Here is a 22,709-nt window from a genome sequence, read left to right on the forward strand (position 1 = left end):
CGATCCACCGACTGCAGAACTCCTTACTTTTCAAATGAAATATGCCGTTTCATGAGGAAAGTGGTTTCATCCCTGGAGACCAGGCATTGGCAGCGTGGGTCTCTATGTAAATGGACAGCACCTTGGTAAGCCTTTTCACAAACACCAAACCAATGTAGATTTCACTGGCTGATCCCAAGGGGCGTGGAGTCCGGTCAATGTCACTGGTACATCTTCACGCCCAAAATTTATTTTCCCCTCTTTACGAGACAACCCATGCCGGTCACAGTGTTACCTCCTTTGATGCTCAAAATGGCCTTACGAGGAGGGCATGGTTATTACCCCAGTTTTACAGGTGAGGAAGCTGAGCCTCATTGAAGAAACCCACCAGGGTCACCCGACCAGTAAGCCTCAAGCTAAGACTCTGCAATAATTAATGATCACTGTCCCTGCAGAAAAGGTAGAAATGGGACAGGATCTGTAGACCTGGTAACATCTCTGAAGCGTGAGAAAGCGCCTGGGCTTTGGTGGCAGGGCCCCGGGTGACACCCCAGTGCCACCGTGTTCTAATGCTAGAACCTTGGACGAGCCACACAACCTCCAAGCCCGTGTCTGCTCCTCGGTCTGAGAGGCATACGGACACAGGCATTGTCGGGCTGGGACGTATGAAATGAGCTGAAGGAAGGTTTTTGTGGGCTCGGCACAGCGTCTGGGACACAACGGGCCCTCGAGAAAATGGACCGTGTTATCAGCCCCGGTTTTACGTCTAACTTTCATCTCAGAAAATGAAGGCCATAGAGATGTTTTGAGAGCCTATCCGCGGATCTTCCAGCCATTTTACAGCTGATTTCCGACAGGCCTGGAATCTGACGCACCGTGTCTCTGGCCCTCGGTGTCCGGGCTGGCTCCCGGTTTGTCCTCATGGGCTGATCATTTGCCCTCATGGGCTGTCTTCTTTTGACCCCCTCAATTGCGGTAAAACACACATAAAAGTACGATCGTCGTCACTTTTCAGTGTCCACTTCTGTGGCATTCAGTATGTTCCCGTTTGTGAAACCATCAGGACAGCACCACCCCTCTCCAGGACCCTTTACCTTGTACACCTGAAGCTGTGCCCACGAAAGCTAACTCCCCCATTCCACACCCCCGGGCTCTGGGCGACACTATTCTACTCTCTGCCTCCCTAAATGTGACTGCTCCAGAAAGCTAACATAAGCGGACTCACACAGCGCTTGTCATTTTGTGACTGCCTTGTTTCACCGAACGCGTCCTCAAAAGTCACGCGTGCCATAGCCAGTATCAGCATTTCCCTCCTCTTTGTTTTTTTAAAAACCCTATTTCTTTTTTTTTTAATTTTTTTTAACGTTTATTTACTTTTGAGAGAGAGTGACATAGCGTGAGTGGGGGAGGGGCAGAGAGGGAGGGAGACAGAGAATCCGAAGCGGGCTCCAGGCTCCGAGTCGTCAGCACAGAGCCCGACGCGGGGCTCAAACCCATGAGCCGTGAGATCAGGACCTGAGCTGAAGTTGGACACTTAACGACTGAGCCATCCAGACATCCCGTCCTTCCTCTTTAAAGCTGAGTAATACTCCGCTGTGTGTATAGACCACATTTTGTGTATCCATTCACCTGTCGGTGGATGTTTGGGTCGCTTGTACCCTTAGCTATCGTGAATAATGCTGCCGTGAACCCAGCCATACAAATACTCCTTCAAGTTCCTGCTTTCAGTTCTTTCTGCAGGTTATCTTGTGCCTTTCGTTCTGAACTCGTGTTGGTCTTATTAGCTAATATTTTCTTAGCAAACGCTTGAGTTCTTTTTTGAGGAGTAGATAGGGCAAAGAGACACGTGGATAGATCATTTTAGTAGCCCTCTTAAAAGCATCTCTGAAAAGTAATCGTTCCCTCCACCTCTGTTCCCCTATGTACGGGGAGAGGGAAGAGGGAGGGGGGTCATTTTAAGTCCCTCATTTTAAGTCCATGACAGAGGCAAACAAGTAAGCAGAAGTGGCCTCTGTCGTGTAATCCAAATCCCTTCAACGGGGGCTCCAGTGTGAAAGGGAGAGAACGCACCTCCCCTCTCAAAAGAGAGTCTTGTGAGCTGGAGGGCAGCCCAGGTCAGTGGAAAACCGGGGCCTGGGGCTGGGGGGACAGGGGTTCTGCTAGGTTCCCAAGGAATGTGCAGCCTCCCCTAAGCAGGCGGCCTGGGTCTCAGCTGCAGGGAGGAGGAGTAGGAGAGGTTGAAAGAGGGCACTGTTTCCTCCTTTCTTTTGGCTTCAAAAGGGACACAGCGTGGGGCACCTGGGTGGCTAAGTCAGTTGAGCATCCGACTTCGGCTCAGATCATGATCTCACAGTCCTTGAGTTCGAGCCCCGCATTGGGCTCTGTGCTGACAGCTCAGAGCCTGGAGCCCCTGCTTCAGATTCTGGGTCTCTGTCTCTCTCTGCCCCTTCCCCGCTCACACTGTCTCTCTCTGCCTCTCAAAAATAAAAAAAACTAACTAACTAACTAACTTAATTAATTAATTAATTAATTAATAAAAGGGACACAGCATGATGTGGCCTGCAAAGCCCAGACAGGCAGCAAGGACGTTGGGCCCAGATCCCACCTGGCCACTCAGCTGTGACCCTGAGCCAGTCAGCCCCTCTTCCCGGCTCAGCTTCCCCATCTGTGACACGTGGACTGTGCAGGGGCCTGCGTGGCCTCAGGGACACCATCTAGGTCTGCCATGCGGCCCTGCCCTGAGACATCAAGGGGTGTCAAGGTCACCAAGGAACATCAAGGTCACCAAACGAGCCATTATTATCTTGTGTTGAGAGTCACAGGGTGGTTTGATTTCAGAGGGGCCATTTCTGCCTTCACAGGTGGTGCCAGCAACCTGGGACCCTACTATGGACACCAGTGAGCAGAAAGAGACCCCTACGTGGGCGTCCCCCCCCACCCCATGTGCCCCAGGCTGCAACGGAACGCACTCAGCCGACTTGCAGCCAAGGCAGCGTCCTGCAGGATGAGCAAGGGGGAGTTGTTTGTTTGCTTTTAGTTCAGGCCTGGAGAGCAAGCACCACGCAGGGCAGAAAACCGGGCGGTCTTCGAAACCTCCTGCAAAAGGACCCGGTGTGACGTCCGGCCCAGCCGTAGAGCCACACGCTCCACGAGACTAAGACAACCTGTCGGCTCAGGGCGCGTTACGCAAACAAGCCGCAGGAGTATTTTCATGAGACGTCAGCGTGGCTTTCCTCTCCTTCCCGAGGAGCAACCTGACTCCAGTCTGTGGGTCTGTGCAGCTTCTCGTTTCTCGCCCTGCGTCCGCCTGACCTGGCAGGAGCCCACGGAGAGGGAAACAGGCTCCCCCGTGAGCTGGACAGACAAGGGTGGCGTGGCACCCAAGGGCGCCCGGTCGTCAATCTCTCATTTAGGTAAATGACATGTAGGAGCCATTGGGCGCACACTGTATCTCGGGGCCCTGTCGGGGGAGAGAGCTGCCGGCCCTGACCCAGGTCCGAGAGCCCAGGCTCGGGGATGCTCACGCACACTCGGCCCTGCTCCCGGGTGTCTGTGCAGGAAGCCGAGTGGCCCCTCGTCTACACATCTCCCTGAAAGCTTAGGAGCTGCGCGGGCCAGATAGACAAGGTTGCTGTGTTCGCTGGGCACTGTTGGTTTTGAACGGTGTGGTTTTCCCATTTTTGTTACCACTGATGCTCCTGTTTAATGGGGCAAAGATCCAGAGCCCCATGTTCCCTGCCAGTCCCTCCTGCTCTAACAGACCCTATACGAGACCCAGGAAACCCACCCCCTTCAACGTGGAGGCACATAAGGAGAAAGGCTGCTGCAAATATCAGCTCGTCCACACCGGCCGCTTTGCAAGGAAAGGACACAGAGGCTCTGAGAGGGGCAGGGCTTGCCAGAGCAGCTCCAGCTGGGGAGCGGCAGAGTCAGTCGGGCTCCTGGGAGAGAGCCCTGCTCTCCAGCTCTCCTTGTCTTCTAACTCACCCCTCCCGGCTAGACTCCCCTCTCTGCAGCTGACTTTTTCTACTTTATTTTTAATTTTTTTTTTTAACATTTATTTATTTTTGAGAGAGAGAGAGAGAGAGAGAGCACTCACGAGCAGGGAGGGGCAGAGACACAGAGAGAGACACACACACGCAGAATCCAAAGCAGGATCCATGTTCTGAGCTGTCAGCACAGAGCCCGACGCAGGGCTGGAGATCACGACCTGAGCCAAGGTCGGACACCCAACCATCTGAGCCACCCGGGTGCCCCATTACTGTCCATCTTTCTGACTATAGGGTGGGTAGTGCCATCTCATTGTGGTTTCGATTTGCATTCTCTTAATGACTAAAATATTGTCTACTCTTTCATGTGATTGTTGGCTGTCGGTGTATGTCTCTGAAGAAACGTCTATTCAGACCCTTTGCTCGTTTTTAAATTGGGTTACTAGTCTATTTATAGCAACTGTAAGAAAAAGATGTGTAATGATGCCTCCCTTTCCCCCACCCCCCTAAATGTGTAAACTGAACAACAGTGATTCTCAGACTCCCATAGACAGGGTTTCACATTAATGGACCTTCAGTGAGAGAGACATTATTTCATGGAAGCTAAGAGAAGGTCCTTTGGCATTCCATAAATAAGAACTTGAGTTTAGTTTGACCACTTAAAATGTGTAACTTCGAGAGAAAAACAAAAACATGGGGCGCCCGGGTGGCTGAGTCGGTGAAGTGGCCGACTTAGGCTCAGGTCATGATCTCGCGGTTTGTGAATTCGAGCCCCGCGTCGGGCTCTGTGCTGACAGCTCAGGGCCTGGAGCCTGCTTCGGATTCTGTGTCTCCCTCTCTCTGCCCCTCCCCTGCTCACGCTCTGTCTCTGTCTTTCAAAAATAAATAAATGTTAAAAAAATTTAAAAAAAGAAAAGAAAAACAAAAACCCAGACTCTTAAATACATAAAACGAGTGGTTGGCAGAGAGGGAGTGGGGGGGTAGGGGGTAGGTGAAATAGACAAAGGGGATTAAGACCTCACTTAGCGTGAAGAGCACTGAGTAATGTATAGAATTGTTGAATCACCTGAAACTAACATTACACTGTATATTAATTATACTTCAATAAAAAATAAATAACAAAAAAATTTGTGACTTAGACAAGTTCCCGAACTCTCTGTGCCTCAGTTTCCCCATCTGCAAAACGGGGATGATGGTATCTGTTTCACTGGGTTATTATGAGCGGTGAGAGAGAAGACACACTGAAAACCCTTAGGATGTGGCTTGGCATATAGAAAGCACTCGATAAAATTCATTTATTTCTCCAGGGAATATTTATGTATCACCAACCCTGTGCCAGGCACTAGCGTAGACCCTGAAGTCACGGCAATGGGCAAAATAGACAGAACATCTCTGCCCGCGTGGAGTTTATATGCAGCTTAACATTTTAGCAAAAGTTAATGATTCTAGTTATTATTATAATTCAACATTTTTACTCTTGATTGCAAAATAAGTACCAGCTCATCAGAAACCAGAAACTAGAATGACAAGATAAAGTTTCACTAATGAACTTGAACTTTAGAGAGAGCTGAAGCATTAGCTTCAGTAATTACCGCTCTCCTGCCGGCTCCCCGGAATAGCCTTTCCTTTCTCTCTACTTGCACAGAGACACAAAGGAGCGGTGCCTAAGGAGGCACCCGGCTGTGGGTCCACTGGCTCTTAGGAAGGTGAAAAAAAAGGAGCAAACACCAAGATTTAGCACTTTTAGGTGTCTGAGCAAAGAGAGGGAGAACACACCAATCTAAGGGAATTTTAGAAGCATAACAGCAGATTTTTCTAAATAGGCTAGAGACGTAAATGAGAAGGGTAGTTGGGCAGAAAGAGCAAAAGCAGAGCAGCTCCAGCTTCTTGAAAAACAGGTCAGGTGGGGCCGGGTGGGGCTGAACCTGAGACCGAATGAAGGGTAACACTGAGGGGCTCGTCTGGGCATGAGATGCACAACTTACCCGACCAAGTTGGGGCTGCATGATCACAGGAAACCCTGCTTTGTGCAGAGGGCAGTGGAAACCCATGAAACTGACCTGCACCGAAGGCCAGATTCACCATGGACTAGCCATGTGAATCGAAAAAGTCATTTGCCTTTTCTTAACTTCCTCATCTGAAAAATGGGCTATCAATCCCAACCTCATCCATCAGGTTAGATTCTCAAGTCCTTCTAAGAGAATATTCCCACCATCTGGGATGGGAGGCTTCTAGAAGCACCTAGTTGTCGATGCCCAGCTTCCTGTGGGACTCTCTAAGATGCCCAGATGACCCCAGCCTCTTTGTGTGTGTGAGGGGAGATGTCAAACCTAAGAGGACAGGGCTATCAATAGGCTGCCTTTGGAAGACAGACACACAAACAGTCAGGGCAGAGGAATTTTCCCTATCAGATATCAAAATTTAAAAATGTAGAGAAAATGTCAGTGCATCGCTATAGGAATAAACAAAAAAAATGACTAGTGGAAAAGAATAAGGAACCCAGAAAGAGACACTCCCATATATGAAATGTGAAAAATAATGAGGTGGCATGGATAAAAACAAACCATAATAAACGATGCTGGGATAATTAGTTGTCAGTAGTTTAAAAACCAAAATCCATTCCCTACATCCTCCCATGCCCACAAATCTAAAAACTTAAATTGGAAAGGTAAGGCTTTGAAACTGTTAAGAGATAAAACAGTCATGACCTTGGGAAAGACATGATACCTTTAAAATGTCCCCAAAGCAAACATTACCAAATAAAAGTTTGATGAATTCAAGTATTTTTAAGAACTTCTGACCACTGATAGATGTGATAAAAAGAGGAAGCTATAAATTAGAATGAGGTATTTGCAACCCCCCAGAGAGTTAGTATAACAAGAAGAAAAAAACTTCCATAAATTAATTTGAGGAAGACTGGCAACCCAATGGAAAAAACAGGCAAAGACAGAACATACATTTCTCAGAAGAGGAATGTTCACTGAACAACTGAACTGAATAGATAGATATGGATACATATATCTGTTCGTTGAATAACCTCATCAGTAAATAGAGAAATGGAAATAAAATCATAATAAAAGACTGGTTCATATCTACCCAACTGGTAAAAAATAACAATGCTAAATATTGGTAAAGACACAGGACAACAGAGACTCCCATATTTGGCAGACAAGCATCCGCTGACACAACCGCTGTGACCGTGACCTAGGGAAGGTGAAGATGATCTCGTTCTGATTTATAGTATTTCATCAAAATTCAGCACTTCGTTGAGTATAAGATGTACCATTCTCTTATGTATCACCACGAAAGAAAAAGCTTCCAATTATGCTCTGAGATGCCAGGAATTTTAAGACACATTCCGATTTCAGACACATTAAGATATAAGAAATTATGTGTCTTAGAATAAATGACATATGGTGTGTGTATAAGAAACCTGCTCACTGACACCAGAATTTCCAAGACTGTCCACAGCACCATTGCTCTTAATGACAAAATCCTGAAAACAACCACAATGTACTCTGATAGGAGAACTTATAAATAGTGAGAGAGTCAACAGCCCAGCAGTGAATATAAATAAACGACAGCTGCACACATTAACATGGATGACAAAAAGCAAATGAAAATAAGAGAAGAAATGAATGAAAGCACAGGAAAAAAAATGAAAGAAAAATTAGCAAAACCAAAACTGGGGTTTTTGAGGGAAAGAAAAACTAACAAAACCAATCAAGAAAGCCATGAAAAACACATACAAGTAGGCACTTCCAGGAATGGAAGAGGTGTTAAGACGACAGGTGTGAAAAGGATAATGAACATGTTTTATGGGAATAAATTCAACACAGAAAAGATGCACAAACTGCTTTTAAAAAATACGACTTTACCAAAATTGACGCAAGATAAAACAGAAAGTCTTAGGAGTCCTATAGCTCTTATAGGAATTCAGTCATTATTAAAAACACCTTTTTATAAAGAAAACTCCAGGCACCGATGGCTTCACTGGAAACAATGAACAGGATGAGACAGCAGAAAATCAAATCTTAGCTCAGGCAGCCTGTAGGCATATATCGCAAAGATGAACTTCAAGAAGAAAGATAAGGCCAATACTACGAGACTCTTGGGAAATTAGAGGCAGCCAGCACAACCTACCACAGACTAACAGTAACATCTGATAAAGACGTTACAAAACATAGAGAGGAGGTACGAAAACTACAAATCAGTGTCCCTCCTAAACATAGACCAGTGGTTCTCAGCTGGGCTAATTGCCTCCTGAGGAATATTTGGCACTATCTGGAGACATTTCTGGTTGTCACCACTGGGGGAGTAGGTGCTGCTAGTGACTGCAGATGTTCCCTTCCAAGAAGTCACAGAGCTGGGCTCCAAGGCCCCCCTCCCAGGGGCTGGCATCACGGCTACATCTTTGTCCCATTCATCAGCACTTGCCTTGGCCCCAGGAACTCTCAGACCCTGAGGCTGGAGCCTTTACTGGGTTCCATCCAAGCTGGGTCACCCTGGATCAGCCCCCAATAAGTGGAGTCAGGACTCATATACAGAGTGAGCACAAAGCAAGCATTCTGGAAAGGAAGGGGAAGGGGAAGGGGAAGGGGAGGAGGAAGGGGAAGGGGAAGGGGAGGGGGAAGGGGAAGGGGAAGAGGAAGGGGAAGGGAAGGGGGAGGGGAGAGGGGGAAGGGGAAGGGAAGGGGAAGGGGAAGGGGAGGGGGAAGGGGAAGGGGAGGGGGAAGGGGAGGGGGAAGGGGAAGGGGAAGGGAGGGGGGAGGGGAAGGGGAAGGGGAAGGGAGGGGGGAGGGAAGGGAAGGGAAAGGGAAGGGAAGGGGAAGGGAAGGGAAGGGAAGAGGGGAAGGGAAGGGAAGGGAAGAAGGGAAGGGAAGGGAAGGGAAGGGAAGGGAAGGGAAGGGAAGGGAAGTGGAGGGGAAGAGAGGGAAGGGAAGGGAAGAAGGGAAGGAGAGAGAAGGGAAAAAGGGAAGGGAAGGAAGAAGGGAAGGGAAGGGGAGGGAAGGGAAAAGAGAAGGGAAGGGAAGGGAAGGGAAGGGAATGGAAGGGAAGAAGGGAAGGGGAGGGAAGGGAAGAAGAGAAGGAAAGGGAAAGGAAGAGGAGGGGAGGGAAGAAGGGAAGGGAAGGGAAGAAGGGAAGGGGAGGGGAGGGAAGGGAAGAAGGGAAGGGGAGGGGAGGGGAGGGGAAAGGGAGGGGAGGGGAGGGGAGGGAAGGGAAGGGAAGGGGAGGGGAGGGGAGGGAAGGGAAGGGAAGGGAAGGGAAGGGAAGGGAAGGGAAGGGAAGGGAAGGAAAGGGAAGGGAAGGGAAAGGAAGTGAAGAAGGGAAGGGAGGAAGAAAGAAAGGGAGGGAGGAAAGGAAGGAAGGAAGGAAGAAAAGGAAAGGGAAGGAAGGAAGGAAGGAAGGAAGGAAGGAAGGAAGGAAGGAAGGAAGAAGGAAGAAAGGAAGAATGGAAGGAAGAAGGAAGGAAGGAATGAAGGAAGGAAGGAAGGAAGGAAAAACTTGCCACTGTATTGCTAAACCCCATTCATATAAACCCAGAACCCAATAGTGTGATTCTGGAGTTAAGTCCCTTTCAACTCAGGGCAAATCTGTCTTATCATGTAAGGCCCAGCTCAAACTATTTCCCTCTGGAAGCTTCTGCCCCCAGAAAAACAAACCGGCTGCTCTGGTAGCGGTCAGCGGTTGCTGGCCCGGATGGATGGGCTTCCCAGGGGCAAGAGCCTGATCTGGCTCCTGGGGAGACAAAGCCACGAGAAATGAGCTCGGACGTCGGAGCACCTGAGAGCGACTCCGACTTCAGCAAAGTCAACCTGTCACCGTGTAAGAGCGAATGAAAAGTTTGCTCACCTGGGCCCCATTACAAGCACCAGTTTCTCCGGGGGCGGGCCCAAATCGGTGTGTCCACGTGGGACCTCTCCTGAGAGGCCAGGATCCCCAGAAGAGCTGGGACCAGATTAGACCAGAACCCCCAAGGGTGGTTCTGCATCTAAAGAAGAGGGAGGAAGGAGCACCTGGGCGGGGGGGGGGGGGGGGTCAGTCGGCTGAGCGCCCAACTTCGGCTCAGATCATGATCTCGTGGTCCGTGAGTTCGAGTCCCACGTCGGGCCCTGCGCTGACAGTCGGTCAGCGCAGAGCTGGCTTTAGACGCTCTGTCCCCCTCTCTCTCTGCCCCTCCCCCGCTCACACTCTCTCTCTCAAAACGGAAAATAAAACATGTTTTAAAAAGAAAAAAGAAGAGGGAGGGAGAAATGCAACGATTCTCTGTGAGCAGGCAGCCTCTGCTCTTTCTCCCTCCTCACGCCCTCGCTTAGAGCTACGAGCCACGGTGCCCCCCCTCCTGCCGAGGGGTTTCCTTCTTGCCCCCACGAGATCCGCTTCCCTGGGGAAGACCTGTGCACTGTACCTCCAGGGTGCAAGTCCTGTCCCACCGGCCCTCCTGCCCCCATGGGACTCCCAGGTCCACCTGCTTGGGCAAAATCCACTTCTGTGTGGTACCTGATCACCTGTGTTTCCAGCGCAGGCCTCCCTTCAGCGCTTCTCTGGTCTTGTCGCTGGAGAGTTTCCCTGTCATTTCCTTTTCTTTGGTGTCACATTTGCCATTCTCCACGGCGCCTGCCCTTACAGTTGTCACGAGGCATGTTCCGCTCCGATTCTCCCAGTCCTCTGGGTCTGGCCGGCAGGCGTCCTCCCCAACAGAGGCCGCTGCCGTGTTTGGGATACGCGGTCCCTCCTTTCACGGGTGTGTCAGTCACCGGTGTCATAAACCAGGACCCAGGAGACATAGGCAGCCCTTTTGTGATGTCTCCAGAGATGGCTTTCCCGGGCCCCTCATTCGCCCCCAAGGGAAGAAAACATGATGATGCCCCAGGATCCCTACAACCTTCATTTTCCTACTGAGAAAGATCGAAACCCCTAGAATGAATTCCAGGTCTGTTTGTTCCCGTCATGTTCTCATTCGGCTTCCCTCCTCCCCCAGCAAACTGACAGAATCGGAGACATTCCTGGCGAAGCTGGAGCCTCTCAGCGAGCTCCCGTCCACCTGCCACACACACACGGTGGGAACACGGTGCTGCCTCTCGGCACCTGGCAGGGTCTGCACGGGGCTGTTGGCCGTGGGGAGTCTCTGTGGACTCACCACCGCCCCCCACCCGCCTTGCATCGGCTCCCTGGGAGCAGAAACCGGCCACCCCCACCTCGCCCAGGAACGGGTGCCCAGGTGGCTTGCTCGCAGCACCTGAGGTCACGCTCCCACGAAGAGCTGCTGTATTTTCACGTCGGACCCAGGAAGCTTTCAAACAGATCTCCAAACCTCTCAGACGTTCCTCATAGGTTCCTGCGGCCAGATTGCGGAACGTGAAGCTGTGCTCAGACCTTTACACATCCAGTCGTATTGTTCAAAATCCATGGATGTAGGGGCGCCTGGGTGGCGCCGTCGGTTAAGCGTCCGACTTCAGCCAGGTCACGATCTCACGGTCCGTGAGTTCAAGCCCCGCGTCGGGCTCTGGGCTGATGGCTCGGAGCCTGGAGCCTGTTTCCGATTCTGTGTCTCCCTCTCTCTCTGCCCCTCCCCCGTTCATGCTCTGTCCCTCTCTGTCGCAAAAATAAATAAAAACGTTAAAAAAAAATTAAAAAAAACAAAATCCATGGATGTAAAGGAAACGGTGAGAAAATATTTACAATTGAAACCCACAGCAGCAGGGATTCAGATTCTCTCTCTCTCTCCATAGATAGATAGATAGATAGATAGATAGATATTTTTTTTTTTTCCATTTTCCTCAGAACCTCCGTGTTAGGGGGGCAGGGCCTGGACCACCATGAGCCATACAAACCCCCGTGGGCGGCATACCTGCCCTCGAACCTCCAGTGTGCACCGACTCAAGCCCACATGAGGTACCAACGCTGTAATCCCTGCTAGGGGTTCCTCTTCTCCAAGAACAATCTGAGCTGTCACTGCAGGGACCATGAGTAAGTGACAGGTGGAACAGAATCTTGACTCCCACTCTTGCTCCCATTGGTGTGGAACGAAGCTGCAAGCCCTAAAGAGCCATCTGGGCTACCGGAGGCACACGGTTACGAGAGAAGCTCACCCTTTGCATGTCAAGGGTTCCCCAAGGGGCCCCTTCAGGGGTGCGGCCCTGGGAGTCGGTGGGCACTGACCTAGGAACCCGGTCTTTGGTCTGGAACAAGCGGTCCCACTGTGGGACACAGAACATCCTCCATCGATGGATGCAGGCGGCGGGGGGGGGGGGGGGTGATGCAACCTTGAACCTGGGAAAGGGGCGGCTGGGGCGGTGGTGGTTTGAGGCAGTGTTCACTAAACGCTCTTGGGCAAAGACACCGAAGCCCATCTCGTTGCGCCAGCCTTGATTCCGCCCGAGACCTCAGGAAAGAGTGAGGATTGCTCCTGCTTCCTGAGCGCGGCAGGGATGCGAAGCCCGTCCTGCCCGACGTCACCCCAAAGCTCCCCCACCAGGCTGCACCGGCTTCCACCTGTGCCCTCCATACTCAGCCCGCCCACCGCAAAACGACGCATGAAGCCAGAGTTGTGTTCTTACAGACAAAAATGCCCTTGACTTCTTTCAGCACCCTGCCCGAGTCTGATAAAAATGTCTGCTGCTCAAAGGTAGCCCCGAAAATCCTGCAGCAAGAAGTCTGGCCAGGTGAGGAAACTTGGGGTCCCGGATCACCAGCCTCGCGTTTCCCCTGAAACAAAGCTTCCAAGGGCTGGATCTGGCAAGTCACCCATTCTCCTGCCAAGTCCTCAGAATAAAAACACCTGACATTCAACAAACAGAGGGACGTAAAAATAAAGAGAAATGTAAGTGGGTTTGGTGCTTATGTGTCTTTCCAACAAAAGATAACAGGTAATTGCTTTTTTATCACCAGCACTTGAAATTTGAAAGTAAAGAAGGAGCCAGGCTTGATATCGCACCTAAACTTGGCAGTCCATTGATCCTTAACTTCCACAGGACCAAATAGTCAGACAACCCAGATGCTCGTAGACGATTCAATAAGAAAAAGAGCCAAGAAGCAGCAGAGGCAATGTCAGCCGCGTCGTTTCCAACAGGAGGGCTTTCTGTTTAGATTTTGTTAACTGATTACATATATGCATGCCCCCCCCCGCCCTTCACTGCCACCCCTCCCACCGAAAGTTCTAAAATGTCACCGATTCTCTAAATCCAGCCTTTACCAAAGAAGAGACATCTGAACAAGGGGAACAGGATGCTTCATACCTTCCCCAGGAAAGGAGAAAGCTGTCGCCTAGCAACCCGGCCCCCCAAAATGCCCTCCAGTTACCTGGCTCTTGTGAAAACTGAGCATCTTTAACAGACACAGCCACTGCCTCAGTTGCCACAGCAAAGCGCTTTGCAGGGAGCACCCCTCTCTCCTCTCTTTCCGCCCCCGGGGCTTTCCCAGGTAGTGCCACAGAGTGAGCCAACAAACCTCGTGTCCAGGCTTCCTGGGTTGTCTCCCTCTGAGATGAAGATCCCCCGATTCCTCCCCGCCTAAATCTCCTGCAACTCAATGCAACAGAAACGTACTTTTTTTCTGTCTGAAGAATTCTCTGGATGCTCAAGAAATTGCATGGCTCAGCAGAGAATCGTGGTCTCTTTCATCTGGAGGTAATTCTCCAGGTTTCAACTGGTTATTCTTTACTGAACATTTTTTTTTGAAATCGAAAAGATTTATTGAATATTGTCATGGGTTAAATGGTGCCTCCCCCCCCCCCCAATACCTATGTTGAAGTCCTAAGGTGATTGGGTTGAAATGAGATCAGTAGGGTGGCCCTGATCCAATATGACTGGTATCCTTATAAAAAGGGGAAGTTTGGACACAGACACACACACACACACACACACACACACACACACACACACACACACCATGTGAAGATAAAGGCAGAGAGAAATGAGAGACGACCACCAGCCCACCAGAAGTGGGGAACGAGAAGGACGGAACGGATCGTCCATGCGTCACAGTCTCAGAAGGACCCAACTCTGCCAGTGACACGTTGATTTTGGATGTCAGGCCTCCGGAGCTGGAAAGTAATACGTTCCTGCTGCCTAAGCCACTCTGTGTGTAGTCCTTTGTTTGAGTGTCCCAGGAGACCCTTCCTACGATTCCCCACATGTCATATGCTGCTACGGGTGTCACTCCCTTTCTCATCGAGCCCCCACGGCTCCCCACGTCTGATTCACCACGGTTAGCACACAAGCAAGCCAGGGCTTGGTGAAATGGTGCGAACTTGCCCAACACCCCACAGCTCCCAAGTGCAGGAACTGGAATTCCCGCTCAAGTCAGATGCCCCGGGAGACCACGCTCTGAACCTCCTTGCTGTTCTCCCTCTGCTCCTTCTAGATGTAGCTTCCTTCACCCCGCAGACCGGGGCTTCCCCCAGAAGTAACTAACAGCGAGGCTAACTGCGAACCAGGACAGGGAAACCCGAGAAGACCAAGGTGGCTGTGAAATATTTAACATGTCGATGGGAGGCACATTGCCAGCTGAGCTCCAGCCAGGAATGGTCCTTGGCTGATGGGCAAGAGATTTCTGCTGTAGCAAGATGAGCCGGGAGCAAAGTTAGCCTTGAACTTCATTAAACCTCTGTGTCTCTAGGGCCATGGGGAGAAAGAGCCCGGAGCAGGCCCTGCAGTCCCAGCACTGAGCAAGGTGGTGCAGAGGGACCTTCCCACCGCGGTGGCAGAGTAGGGCACTTCCGGAAGTATTTTCTCACATTTGCAACACTCAGCAATTCTACTGTAGCTTGGATTCGTGCATTTACCACGGATAGCAAAACATCTACCAGGGAAAGCAAACTTTGGTGAATAGAGGAAAACCCCACAGTAGGGCTCTGTTCCATGACAGAGAGGGGCTAAAATTACCACAGGCAAGTGATGGCGAATTGGTATCCCCAACAAGGTCACCATGTTCAGAAAGCTAACCGCGTGGGCGGGTGTGTGTGTGTGTGTGTGTGTGTGCCCGCATAGAAGGATTCTTTGTTGTTTGTGGAGTCTCTGCAGTAGTATTTCATGACCTGGTGAAGGTTTCCCATCAAAGAAGTTGCCTCCGTCTACAACATTATGTAAAGGGTCAAATCATATAAATAAATGCATTTAAAAATTTTTTTAATCTTTATTTATTTTTGAGAGAGAGAGACAGACAACAAAGACAGAGACAGAGTGTGAGTGAGGAGGAACAGAGAGAGAATGAGACACAGAATCCAAAGCGGGATCCAGGCTCCGAGCTGTCAGCACAGAGCCTGATGCGGGGCTCGAACTCACGAACCGCGAGATCATGACCTGAGCCGAAGTCGGACGCTTCACCGGCTGAACCACCCAGGCGCCCCTGAATAAACACATTTTAGTGATTCTTCCAGTCACACAGACCTTCAGCCAAACTGCTACAGAAATAAATTTGCTCAGTAAATATAGCACCCAGGAAATGATCAAATATTAAAATTTGATTAAAATGTTTTAATGAAGCAGAAGAAATATAATGCTTACTTTGTGATTTTTATAAAATGGGCAAAATCTCTAAGACCACTATATTTGGAAAAGCTTACAAATTAAATTTCTCCAGCATGTACTTATTAAATAAGTACATAATTTTTTTTTTAAAGAGATTTCTTATGATAAAATATGAAGTTCCAGACAAGGAAACCTTAGGAGCTGGGAACAAGGCAAGCATTCCCAAGATCGCGGGGGCGCTGCCGACACAGTAAGATAAGGAGGCAAGAGACAAAACTCTCACAACTTCAGACGATGTGATTGTCCACCTGGGAACCCAAGGGTCTAAGCTGAAAACCATTAGAACCAATGGCAGAGCTGAGTGGTTAAAGCACAATCAAAAACTACTTCCAGGGGCGCCTGGGTGGCTCAGTCGGCTGAGCGGCCAACTTCGGCTCAGGTCACGATCTCGCGGTCCGTGAGTTCGAGCCCCGCGTCCGGCTCTGTGCTGACAGCTCAGAGCCTGGAGCCTGTTTCAGATTGTGTGTCTCCCTCTCTCTCTGACCCTCCCCCGTTCATGCTCTGTCTCTCTCTCTCTCAAAAATAAATAAACGTTAAAAAAAAATTAAAAAAAAAAAAACCTACTTCCAAGCATCACAAAGAACAGCAATAATCAATTACAAATCATCAGGAGAAAAAAATTAACACTGGCAAGAAAAGGAATGCATCTAACATGAAATCTGCTACACCTAGGTCGAGAAAATCCTAAAATTATACTCGAGGAGACAAAGGAAAGGCTAGGTGCGTGAGGAAGCACACGTTTCCGGATGAAGAGGTCAAAATTGTAAAGTCAACACTGTCCAAGTTAATTTATATATTCTAAACTTAATTAAAAATGGACAATAAATAAATATTAGATAAAACTTCAAAGTATGATTCATAAATGTATGTGGAAAAGAGAATATATAAGAATACCCAAGTCAATTTTGATAATACATAGTAAAAGTGCGATATTGCCATAATACGTATCAAAACTTATTCAAATGCTGTATTAATAATTCAAACAGTGTGGTCTCAGCAAAGGAAAAGATGGACAGATCAGTGAAATAAAACAGAAAGTCAGACACCCTTGTACTATCAACAAGATGTTACAAATTAAAGGGACTAGGATTGGTATTGATAATCCATTTAGGGATAAAATAATGCTATGGTTCATATTTAAACCCATTCATGGGGTGCCTGGCTGGCTCAGTTGGTGGAGCGTGTGACTCTTGATCTCAGGGTTATGAGTTCAAGCCCCACGTTGGGGGTAGAGATTACTTAAAAATCCTTTAAAAAAATAAAGCCATTCACAAAACTAAATTTAAAATAGATCAAAAGTGTAAACATAAAAAGTGGGATTTAAAAAAAATAAAAGAATATTTTTTATAATATTGGAAGTCCTCTTAAAGAAGACAAAATATCCAGAGCCCATAAAAGATAGTCAAAGTGTAAAATAATGAGTAACTTGTATACGACGAATATTATTACATACAGAATTAAATGACAAGCAAAAAAAAATTAAATAACAAGCAACAGACTGGAAGAAAACATTAAAAGGATACATACACAGGACATAATATTAACTTCTATGATTATATTAGAAGAACATACTTTATAAAAGTGAGTTAGTGATTTGAACACGGATTTCACAGAAAAATACAATGGGACAATATTCAATTAAAAGGTGCCGGAGGTTTTTAGCAATTGAGAAAAAATAAATTAAAACAATGTTTAAAGAAAATAAAATAATACCTTCTGCAGTAAAGGATATCATCAAGAAAGTGAAAAGACAATCTACAGAATGGAACAAAATGTTTGCAGATCATATACCTGATAAGGATCCAGAGGCCTGCATATATAAAGAACTCTACAACTCAACAACAAAAAGGCAAACAACCCCATGGCCCAAGAACTTGAACAGACATTTCTTCAAAGAAACTATCCAATGGCCAATGAGCACATGAAAAGAATCTCAACATCCTCAGTCATGGGGGAAATGCAAATCAAGACCACCGTAAGACACTACTTTATATCCACTACTGTGGCTATAATTAAATCTAAAACAAAACAAACATACAAAAAAAAAAAAAACAGAAAAAAATTGGTGGTAGTAAGGATGGGAAGGAATGAAACTTCCCATACATTGCTGGTGGGACTATAAATAGTATGGCTGCTATGGAAAACTGTTTAGAAGTTCTTCAAAGAGTTAAACATAATTACCATATGACCATATTATCATATATATGTATACACATGCATGCATTTATGTATGCATATACAGATACACACACACACAAGAGAACTGAAAACAGGTACTCAGATAAACACTTGTATGCAAACCTTTGTATCAGTACTATTCACAATAGGCGACAGGTGGAAACAACCCAAATATCCACTGACGAATGGATAAACAAATTTGTACATTACACGAGGGATTATATATACATATATATATATATATATATATATATACATATATATATGTATATATATGTACCTAGATACAACGGAAATATTCAGCTGTGAGAAGAAATGAGGTGCTGACACACGCTACAACATGGATGACTCTCGAAAACATCGTGCTGAGTAAAAGGAGCCAGACACAGAGGATCACATAGTATATGATTCCCTTTACATGAAATGTCCAGATAGGTCAGGCCACGATGATGAAAAGTAGATTAGTAGTTGCTAAGAACTGGGGGGAGGTATGAGTAGGAAAGGCTTTCATTGCGAGTGGCGAAATGTTTTCGAACTGGAGAGAGGTGGTGGTTGTATAACATCGTGAATGTTCATGCAGTGCACGCTTTAAAATGGATACATTTTTTTGTTATGAGAATTTCACCCCAATGAAAACAACAGCGAGATACCTTACCTTTTTCTTAGTTTGGAAAACACACACACACACACACACACACACACACACACAACTATAAAAATCCAGTATTAGGGGGCGCCTGGGTGGCTCAGTCGGTTAAGTGTCCGACTCTTGATTTTGGCTTAGGTCATGATCTCCCAGTTCATGAGATTGAGCCCCATGTTGGGCTCTGTGCTGACAGCACAGGGCCTGCTTGGGATTCTCTCTCTCCCTCTCTCTCTGCCCCTCCTCTCTCTCTCTCTCAAAATAAATGTATTTTTTCAAAAAATCCAGTCTTAGGGTGTGGGAAAGTGGGTTCTCTCCACACTTGGCTCAAATATAAACCAGTAGAGCACTTTTGGGAGGGAAATTTGGTGATATGTATCAAATTTCAAATGTATATACCTGGGGCGCCTGGGTGGCTCAGTCGGTTAAGCATCTGACTCTTGGTTTCAGCTCAGGTCAAGATCTCACGGTTCCTGAGTTCGAACCCCGAGTCAGGCTCTGTGCTGTTGCAGAATCTGCTTGAGATTTCTCTCCCTCTCTCTCTGCCCCTCCCCCACTCGTGCACGGTCTCACTCTCTCTCTCAAAAAATAAATAAAATAACCAAAAAACCCAAAAGTATATACCTTGTGACCCATCAATTTCACTTCTAAAATTCAATTCCACACATGCCCCAAGATAGATGTATATGTTCGCTGGTGCTTAGTTGTTTAAAAAATAAAACAAAATTAAAAATCTGGCAAATGGGTGTCGTTGGTTTTGTTGAGAGCCTCAAAGAAGAAACTGAAGGACCGTTTCGTCTCAAATTGCCCTTAAACATCCCTTAAATCACCCATAAATTACATATATGTGATTCGTGTAAACAACTCTGTACGGCAATAAAAATGTACAAATATACAGTTTACACTGTAATGTATAATCTCTAGTTCCATAAAGTGGTCGTAATAAAAATTAAGTCGTTCAAGTGCTACACTGCTTAGACACACTTCAACAAATCTGTAAGTCCTCAAACTTGCCGGCTCCGTCTGCTGGTGCATAATGAAGTGTCCCTGCATTTTGGTCTTCTCATCTGCAAAGTAGGGATGACACACGCCTACCTCAAAGGGTCGCTGGGAGGACACGCGGAGTTAATTCAGATCAAGTGCCCGCCACCGTATGCGGTGCACCTTCAGCCTGCGGTAAATGCGGGATGTTATCAGGCAGTCAAGGGGTTGACTTTCTAGAAGGGAGGTAGGTGAGTCACAGATAATTTTATAGGCTACAAGGTGAAGAGGGTTCGGACAGCTGCGGGCACAGAGCAGGGGCACTCAGGGCAGGCTGCCCACACAGAGGGGCCTTACCCACCACCTCTCAGTCCATTTGGAAGTTGGGTATGAACCCATTTTCCGAGACAGGAACCAATGGCGCCTAAGACCAACACCACTATGCTCTTCCCTGGCAATCACAGATGGTACTTCTGCATGCCCGTGCTATCGGCCATTAGCACCTGTGTTTAAGAATTCCCTGTGTTTGTTCTCGGGAAAATAAACTGTTAGAAAGGAAAATCAATTTTCATTAGCAGTGCTATTCCTTTCGAGAAAGTCCTTTCTCAAATAAAAGTGGTGGAGGACACTCCGAAAGCTGGTGTCACCTTGACATTCTCTACGGGACTGAGTGAGCTGCCGACTCCGGCTTCGGGGCTGTCTTCTCCCCTCGGCCCTAGGTCAGCATCCCGGATGACCTGTCCACAGAAGCCACAGCAGGTGCCGTGGAAGCAGAGAGCGGGCTGGGCGGGGCTGGGGTGCACCGAGAGCCTCCCCTCGGGCCCCTTACTTCAGCTCATGGGAACAGGAGTAGTGTTGCCCAACCCAGTTTTTTAAGAGAAACTCAATGCCTGAATTTTTAGTTAAAATCTCCCAATTTTTTTAATATTCAAAGTATGCAGACACTCTTGGGCCCAACCAAATACTTCTGTGCGATGAATCTGGCCCAACGGCCCTAATTGGTGGCTTCTGTGACACACATTTGGCCTTGCAGGGTTGAAACTGTGCACCCAAAGGAGCTCACGAGACCATGGCTATGATGTCATAGGAAGATGATCGGCCATGTTCTTTGGATCCGGCCAAGCCCATCGTTGGATGGGAGTCAATTTCCCACCCCCAGCCTGTCAATCAGCTGCCTCCAGGATTTGGCCCCATTCTCCCCTCCACACCGTGTCCCCTTGCGGAGGGTCATCCTTTGAAATAATACCTGTCACTCTGTGCAGTGCTTCAGACACACCTCACTTAACAAAAGTAAATCACAAGACACATTCTCTGCCAAGAAAGCAAGCACACCGAGTTTGATTCTTCGTTTCCACTTAAAGAGTCAACAGGATTTGTGCCGTTCAGCACCTCCCCTTTGTCAGTGGAGCTTTTAGAAAGATTATCTTAAATGAAGGTAAAGAGAAGGATGGAATCAGGGAAGGGAAGGTACAGAGCCACCAGGCAATGCCAGAGCAGAATCGATTTTTCCTAAGTGAGGGGAGTGAGCGCAAAGGATGGCCTGGCAGAGTTACTCGGAAACCCGCTCTTTCCCAGATGGTGGGATGCCCCCGCCTTGCGCTATTGATCTCACCGCATGCACGGCCAGAAGACAGGAAGACCTCTGATTATCTGGTGATTTTAGTATCTTTCCCTCCTTCCTGATCAGCAGGGTGATGGGTTCTGAAGACAATTTCTTTATTTTTTTAAATTTTTAATGTTTATTTATTTCGGGAGAGAGGGAGAGACAGAGCATGAGTGGGGAGGGGCAGAGAGGGAGACACAGAGTCCGAAGCGGGCTCCAGGCTCTGAGCCGTCAGCACAGAGCCCGATGCGGGGCTCGAACTCACGAACGGTGAGATCATGACCTGAGCCGAAGTCGGACGCTTCACCGACTGAACCACCCAGGCGCGCCTAAAGACAATTTCTGGGCTTGATTTCTCGTATCCAGCGTGGGCAAAATGACTTCTAAAGAACACACTCATCTTTAGAAGAGATAAATGCTGACCCACTACGTAAAACACGTGGCGCCTGCCATCCTGTGTCTGAAAGTGACTCAGAGCCTCGCTGAGGTCACGCACAACGCACCTTCACCTCCACCTTCCTCCCACGTCATGGAGGGTGTGACTACACTCCTAACACCCTCCTTCATCCACCCAGTCACTCCTGGCCCTCCTCTGATCTCTCTCACCCAGAGCCAGGTCCCAGCCCCCCAGGGACCCACGGTAACTGACATGACACTGAGCGTAGTAAAAATCTCCCATAAATTACCATTTGAGTACAAAGTGTACAAGCTATGGTTGGTTTTCCAATATCCCAACTCTTAGTTAAGGGGGAGAGGGGGGTCTCTGCGGCCTTAATTAATTGCTTGTCCCTTCCCTTTTATTATGTCAAGGAAGGTATCATGACCTGTATACCTGGCCAAGTGAATGACACCAAGGCCTCACTCTTTTTTGGTCACTGATAAAGCAACCTTTAAAATTACTCTCATCAATATGCTATGACTTTTTCCTGCTGAATTCTACCCATTGCCTATGATCTCAAGATGGCTGAGAAACGTGGAGGCAGAAATTTCTCACAATATTTACATAGCACTCTCTCTTTTTCTCCCTTTGGTAAATACATTTACTGGAATCCCTAAAACCACGGAGAGGAAGTGACACGCTATTTTTCACGTGCCAAAAAAAAAGAACTTTCAACCCAGAATCCTATATACCTCGGGAAAATATCATCCAGAAACGAAGGGGAATATCAAGGCATTCTCAGATAGAAAAAAGAAAAAAACTAAGAAAATCTGTGGCCAGCAGACTTACCCTAAGAGAATGCTAACGTTAGTTCTCTCTAAACAGAAAGGAAAAGATGAACGAGACTTGGAACATCAGGAAGGAAGGAAGAACACAGTGAGCAAAAGTATGAATAAATACAATAGGTCTTCTTCCCCTCTTGAGTTTCATGGGCTATGTTTAATGGTTGCAGCAAAAATCACAACACTATCTAACGCGGTTCTAAATGTACATAAAGGAAGTATTTTAAATCCTTGCATTATAAATGGGGGAGGGCAAAGGGTTGTACAGGGAGGTGAGGTTTCTGTACGTCACTTGAACTGGCAAAATGATGACAAGAGACTATGATTTTATACGTGTAGCTACTTAGTATGGCTAGCTGCTCTCCTTCGATTAATGTTTGCATGATCTGTCTGTTTCCATCCTTTTACATTCAGCCTGCCTAGATTGCTATATTTAAAGTGAGTTTCATGTAGATAGCAAGTGTTTGGGTCTTGTTTCATAGTCTAGTTCATAAATTTTGCCTTTGAATTTATGCATTTGCATTACATACATACATGAGACATATAAATACATAAATATACACGTAAATATATGTTATAGATCA

General features: G+C 47.5%; 1 protein-coding gene across 6 annotated transcripts in view; it reads right to left on the reverse strand.

Annotated features, from left to right (window-relative positions):
• The window catches only part of C13H10orf90 (chromosome 13 C10orf90 homolog), a 266,729-nt gene that overhangs the window by 83,083 nt on the left and 160,937 nt on the right, over positions 1-22,709 (reverse strand). For 3 of the 6 annotated variants that reach the window (XM_058698099.1, XM_058698100.1, XM_058698101.1), the window contains exon 1: positions 10,470-10,715. The exons of 2 other annotated variants lie outside the window; for them this stretch is intronic. The gene's annotated coding sequence lies outside the window, so the exon portion shown is untranslated. Of the gene's footprint in view, positions 1-10,469; positions 10,716-22,709 lie in introns of those variants that run through there. One more of the 6 variants, XM_058698104.1, reaches the window with a different exon arrangement.

The sequence above is a fragment of the Neofelis nebulosa genome, chromosome 13, assembly GCF_028018385.1.
Source record: "Neofelis nebulosa isolate mNeoNeb1 chromosome 13, mNeoNeb1.pri, whole genome shotgun sequence".
Classification (NCBI taxonomy): Eukaryota; Metazoa; Chordata; class Mammalia; order Carnivora; family Felidae; genus Neofelis; species Neofelis nebulosa.